Here is a 7,147-nt window from a genome sequence, read left to right as displayed (position 1 = left end):
AGGGTGATTCCTCTGAAAGCACTGAAGACCAAGATTCCAAGAATTCTTTGTGAACTTTTGCCTCTTGAGAAGGGGATCAACTATTTTTTTTTTTTTTTTCTTAAAGGGCTAGAGAGTAAAAATATTTGCCTTGCTTGCCAGATAGTCTCTGTTGTAATTCTGCAAAGGCAGACATTACTAATATGAACAAAAATGGGTGTGCCTGTGCCCCAATAAACCTTTACAAACCTTTACAAAATAGGCATCTGGTCTAAGGCAACAGTTTGCTCACCCCTACTTGAAAGCCTATACAGGGTTGCTATGGGTCAGAACCGATTCGACAACACTTAACAACAACAACAATTTTATTTTCTTAGATTAAGAAAGTACTAGATTTTGCCACTCCTCTGTCAGTTTGTTGTACTGTGGTGGCATGCATGTTGCTGTGATTCTGGAAGCTATTTGTTGTTGCTGTTGTTAAGTGCTGTCTAGTTGGTTCCGACCCATAGCAATCCTGTATAGGGTTTCCAAGGAGCAGATGGTGAGCTTGAACCACCAACCTTGTCATTCAAGTGACTTTGCAGTCCAGTGCATTAGCCCACAGTGCCATACCAGGGCTCCAAAAAACAGAGAGGCCTACTCAGTAAATTCTCAGAACCTTGTGTAGTTGTTGTTAAGTGCCATCAAATCAGTTCCAACTCATAGCGATTTCCGAGGAGCATCTGGTAGATTTGCACCTCTGACCTTGTGGTTCAAACTGACATTGTAATCAAGTGTTTATCCACAATGCCATCCCAGGACTTCCAGAATCTATACCACTAGAATTTTAAATAATAGCAGGGTCACACATGGTGGACAGGATTCTGCTAAGCTTCCAAACTAAAAAAGACTAGGTAGAAGGCGAGGTGGACTTCTGAATATTTCATCCCTGAAAATCTTATGTATAGCAGTGGAAACCAGAATATTGAATATTGAACCATGATGAAGAGTGCCAGAATATTTTCAGATTTTGATATTACCAGAAAATTCAGATATTACCAGAATATATGTACCATAGGTAGGAAGGCACTCAAAATATGACTGTGGAAGAACTCCCTCCTCAAAGTAGAGTTCACCATGATGACACAAATAGAATAAAGCTTTTTGGGACCTTCATTTGCTGACAGGCACAGCTCAAGATGAGGAGAAACAGCTGTAAACATACAATAATAATTGGAACATGAAGTGTAAAAAGTATGAATCTAGGAAAATTAGAAGTAGTTAAAAATGAAATGGGACACATAAACATTGGTATCCTAAGCATTAGTGAGTTGAAATGACTGGTCCTGAACATTTTGAACTGACAATCACATGGTTTACTATGCTAGGAATGACAAATTGCTGTCATATTCATCATTAAAAAAAAATTAAAAATCTATCTTGAAGTACAACACTGTTTATGATAGGATACTATCCATACATGGTGCTGTGGTTTAATACGGTGGACCACAAAGTCAGTTTGAACCACAAGCTCACCAGAAGCTCCTCAAAAATTCCTATACAGGTTCATTATGCGTTGGAACTTAACAACAATAACAACCAATTAATGAAACTATTATTAAATGTACCAACCACTAAAGCCAGTGATGATAAAACTGAAGAATTTGACCAACTTCTTCAAGTGGAAATTGATCAAACATGCAATCAAGATGTCTTGATAATTATTGGTGATTAAAATGCAAAGGTTGTAAACAAGAAGGAGGATCAGTATTTGGAAAGCATGGCCTTGGTGATAGAAATGATATTGGAGGTTGCATAATAGAATTGTGCAAGATCAATGACTTCTTCATTGTAAATACCTTTTATTTAACAACATAAAAGATGACTATACACATGAAGCTCACCAGATGGAATACACAAATCAAACTGACTACATTTATGGAAAGAGACTCAAGAACAGATTTGATGAATTAGACACTAATAACTGAACGCCAGAAGATTTGTGGGATGACATGAAGAACTTCATACAGGAAGAAAGCAAAAGGTCATTAAGAAGCCAAGAAAGAATGAAGAGTTCTTTCTCTCTGATCTATCCGGCCAAGATGTCGAAGGGGAAGAATGTGCTGCTGAAGCCTGCTGTCATCAAGAAGCAGGAGGCCAAGAAGGTGGTAAATCCCCTGTTTGAGAAAAGACTCAAGAACTTTGGCATCAGACCGGTCATCCAACCCAAAAGGGACCTCACCCGCTTTGTGAAATGGCCCCAGCTGCAGTGGCACCAGGCTAGCCTGTACAAGTGGCTGAAAGTGCCCTCTGCCATTAATCAGTTCACCTAGGTCTTGGACCACCAGACAACCTCTCAGCTTCTGAAGATGGCCCAAAAGTGCCGGCCAGAGATGAAGCAGGAGAAAAAGCAGAGGCTGCTGACAAAGGGGATATCCCCACCAAGAGGACCCCTCTTCTGCGAGTCACGGTCAATGCTATCACCACTCTGGTGGAGAACAATACAGTCCAGCCGGTGGTGATCACACATGATGTGGATCCCATTGAGCTGGTTGTCTTCCTGCCAGCCTTGTGTTGTAAAAATGGGGGTTCCCTATTGCATCATCAAGGGGAAGGCCCGGCTGGGACGGTTGGTCCACAGGAAAACCTGCACCACTATGGTCTTCACACAGGTGAATTCAGAAGACAAAGGAGCTCTGGCTTAGCTGGTGGAAGCCATCAGGACCAATTACAACGACAGACATGATGAGAGCTGACATCACTGGGAAGGCAATGTCCTAGGCCCCAAATCAGTGGTTTGCAACATCAAGCTGGAAAAGGCAAAGGCCAAAGAACTGACTACCAAATTGGGCTAATGTGTGTGGCTGGTTTCTTTGTATATACAAATAAATTCCTTCTTCAGAACAAAAAGAATGAATGAATGAAGTCCAAAATGGATGTCAGAAGAGACTCTGAAACTTGCTCTCCATCATAGAGATGCTAAAGCAAATGGAAGAAATGCAGAGGTAAACGAGCTAAACAGATTTTCAAAAACAGCTTGAGTTCTTTGAATATTTGAATAAAAAAATATATACTATTTGACAAAGTCAAATATTATAAAGAAATGTGCACAGGCCTGGAGTTGAAAAACCCAAAGTGAAGAACACTCTTAGCATTTCTAAAGCCTCAACTTGCAATAGTGAAGGAGTCTATAGGCAAAATATTGAAAGTTGCAAAAAGCATCAAAAGGACAACAAACAAGATGGTGGATAGGATAGAAGTTCAGTGAGGATCTCCATCAGCAACAACACAGAATATTGGACCAAGCAGGCTTAGGGGATGGTCCCAGAACTCTGAACCACATATAAAGGAATATTTAGAAAATTTGAAGTCTTACAGCCAGTGAAATTTGTAGCAGAAGCAATAAATCCAGTGTTTTCTAATCCAAGGCATTCAGATGCTGCCTGAGCAGCTACCTTGGGCAAGACCAAGTAGGGGAAGGATCAGACCAGCCACAGACACCTGACAGAACCACAGACATAAAGGAAGAAGAGTGAAAAGGGAAGCCCATCTCCTGATCACATCTACCTGGAGGCAATCAGAAAGCATAAACAATACCAACACACACACCCATCTAAATATTAAGGTGACAGCTAACTACTGAATATGCCCCAAAACCAAAAACAGATGACCATATCAGCACATGTCCAGAAACTAGATAAAGTGACTCAGACAAATGAGTTGGAGGGAGACTTAAACTCCATACTGGATGGAGCGCAGGCTTTTGAAATGCCCGCGAAGGAATTCAGAAAAATGATTATAAAATGTATCAAACACTTTACAATGAAGGTGAGAAAAATAAGGAAGAAATCAGGAAAGTGCTAGAGGAACAATCAAATAAGATAGATACAGCATTGGAAACAATTCAAAACCTACAGAAAGAAGTCCAAATGATTAATAATAGAATATCAGAAATGGACAATACACTGAAAGGGCAAAGGAGTAGAGAATTGAAGGGATGGAAGCCAGAACTAGTGAGCTGGAAGATAATTCTCTCAATACTACTAAGATAGAAGAACAAGCAGATAAAAGTATGAAAAAATCTGAAGGTCTGAGATTCACGTTAGACAACATGAAGAGGAATAATTTTTAAATTATCATCATTCTGGAACAGGAAGAATCACACAAGTCCACAGAGATGATAATTAGAGAGCTTCTGGGAAAAAAAAATTCTCTAACATCCTGAAAAGCCAAAAGATAGGCATTCAAGAAGCTCAACGAACCCCAGGAAGGATAGACCCTAAAAGAAAATCACCAAGACATATAATAATCAAGCACTCCAAAATAAAAGATAAGGACAGAATCCTGAAAGCAGCTAGGGAAAAGAGAAGTATAACATACACAGACAAGCAAATCAGATTAAGCTCGGATCTTTCAACAGAAACCATGCAGGCAAAAAGGCAATGGGGAGACATATATAAAATCCTGAAAGAAAAAAAACCTGCCAACCAAGAATCTTCTACCCAGCAAAGCTGTCAATCAAATATGAAGGTATAATCAAAATATTCCAGGATAAACAGAAGCTAAGGGATTTTTTCCAAAACCAACACTGCTATGAAAAAACATCATAAAGGGAGTTCTGTGGATTGAGAACCAATGAGAACAGACAACAACCAGAGATTGATGTATGTGACAGCATCACCCGGAACTCAATTGACAAATGGAAGAGTCAAGAACAGAATAAAACTATAAGAACAAATTCAGAGGATCTGGGAGGTCAGTCTATGATCAAAGCAATTACGATGTGAAAGAAGGTAAACACAGAGGAACAGACATCCAACTGGTGGGAAGGTCAGGTAGATTACAGGATAAAATAGACTGTCTTAAATGGAGGGAAAAGTTAATGGAATATAAGGTAACCACAATGGTGGAGTTGGGGTGGGGGGCTTAGGGAGATGTGAATGGAGGTGGTGGTAGAGCACAGGGTAAGGGCAGACACATCATAGTACAGGTGTTGGGGAGGTCAATACAAGAAAGGGAGGAGGTGGAAGAAAAAGGTACCTAGGGGAACACTGAGAGGTTTGCATGGGCTAAGTGGGACAGAGGTAAATAGTGATGCATGCTCAACCTTGGAACAATAGGGCTCTGTGATACAGGGATCCAGGCACAGTTTGAAGATGGGAAATAATACTAAGATGCTTGACTGTCTTGTAAGTATTAGTTCCCCTTGCCTACAATTGTACAATAGACACTTGAGTGGGATAGAAAGGAATGTCAGGAAATATGATTACAGAAAACTTGTAAGCCTGTCTTCAGCCTATAACTGACTAGAATACCTAAAAGGGGTTCTAGAACTTGCCCAGTGAAATAGGCCTCTTGCAAACCCTTTGCAGAGTGTAGGACCTTAGGTGGAATCCTGAGCCCCATCCAGAACCTTCTGAAGTGGGACATTCCCATTAGAAAGGAAAAGTAGACCAGCCTGGAATAGCTAGAGTGACAGAAGATACATCTTTAAAGAAAAACCATCAGGTAAAATCCAAAACAAAAATGTCAGCATGACTGGCTACTACAAGAATAAGCAAGCTGTTCACCAGGAAGCCATCAAGGCAAGTAATCAAGTCCCTTCAGGACAAACCCCCCTCTAAGTCTCAAACTCAAAGGGAACAAATGAGCAGGAATGTAAGCTTGCTGGTGACCACTTAGGTCTGCTGGTGAGTGGAAGACGGGGAAAGGCAGCAATGAAGAAATGGGCGAAGTTCAACCACAGTCCATTGACTCCCGTTGACCTAGAGATGAGAGAGAGAAGAGGAAGTGCTGGCTGGTCCAAAATGTGGTGAAACCTGGGGACACCTGAGCCTATGAACAAAGGCATAGCCACAAAGGGCTAGAGCTGAGAATGAAGCATCCAGCTAATATGAAGTGAAGAAAACAAGAACACCCAAACTTGCAGATAGTACTCATTTGACCTAACCTCAATGGCTTGATAATCAGAACACTACCAGATGAAGAAAAAAAAGATCTTTTTATAAAGGAAACAAAGGTAAATATCTACAATTTGATGAACCTGATCTATACTCATGGAGGTAGTACCTCTAAATACCAACAGAGAGGAAAGGAGTCTTCACATCAAGTATCAATAGTATCCCCTCTGCACACAGCAGATCGTAATGGGCAACTTAGACATTGGCTACCTAAAATGACGGGCCAAGAAAGGCATGAAGTGACTGGCTTACAAGGTTTCAAGGGAGTTTAGTTTAAGAGTTTGTTGGGGAAGAAAGAGCCCCCACTGAATAGTTTTCATCTTGTCTAGATGGGTCTGGTTAAAGGAGATGGGGATAAGATTTTTATGATTCAATAGTGAGTAATTGTTATCGTTACTGACTGTGACTGTCACAATTGTTAAAGTAGAAGTTTTGTATCAAAAACGGGAGTAGTTCATCTTACAGTCCAGAAGCAAAGGACCCTAGGACCATCAAGGGAGAAGAGCACAAGCAGAATGTGGGACCTTATCCAGAGAACCAGAATTGGAAACAGAGATTGGGACATGGAGACGGGGAGTGGCTAAGGACTGATGGCCAGGAGGCAGACTTGCAGAATGTACCCTTTGGAGGTGTCAATTATTATATATGCCTGAGTGTTTAAAAAAAAAAAAAAAGAGCTAAAGTGAATAGAGAGAAATACTCTTAACTGATGGTAAATGAAGAGGATTATAATCATTGTAATGAAACAAGGTATATGATTTGTTGAACGTAAAACAGATGATCTGCCCTGTAAAGTTTCACTCAATCCACAATAAAAACTTAAAGAAAATAAATAAATTGTTTAAAAAAGCATTACAGCTTTGCCTTTCAACCTTGAACATTAAAAAAAAAAAAAAAAAGCAGCATCAAAAGAAGGTGGAAGGAACACAAAGTCACTCTTACCAAACAGAAATGGTTGATGTTCAACAATTTCAAGAGGTAGCAGATGATCGAGAGCCAATGATACTGAAGAAAGACATGCCAGGTGCACTGAAGGCACTGGCAAAGAACAAGGCTCTGGGAATTGATGGAATATAGGTGGAGCTCTGGTAGTGTAGTGGTTACGAATCGGGCTGTGAGCCGCAAGGTCAGTAGTTCGAAACTACCAGCTTCTCCACAGGAGAAAGATGAGGCTTTCTGCTCCCGTAAAGATTTCCAGCCTCAGAAACCCTGTAGAGGGTCGCTATGAG

The 7,147-nt window shown here is 40.5% G+C and overlaps 1 pseudogene; it reads left to right on the top strand.

Moving 5' to 3' along the window:
- Positions 1-2,060: 2,060 nt before the first annotated feature.
- Positions 2,061-2,813, top strand: LOC102836444 (annotated as a pseudogene).
- Positions 2,814-7,147: the final 4,334 nt, after the last annotated feature.

Source organism: Chrysochloris asiatica, unplaced genomic scaffold (assembly GCF_000296735.1).
Source record: "Chrysochloris asiatica unplaced genomic scaffold, ChrAsi1.0 scaffold00048, whole genome shotgun sequence".
Taxonomy (NCBI): Eukaryota; Metazoa; Chordata; class Mammalia; order Afrosoricida; family Chrysochloridae; genus Chrysochloris; species Chrysochloris asiatica.
Note: the sequence above shows the minus strand (reverse complement) of the source record. Positions and strands in the feature narration are given on the sequence as shown.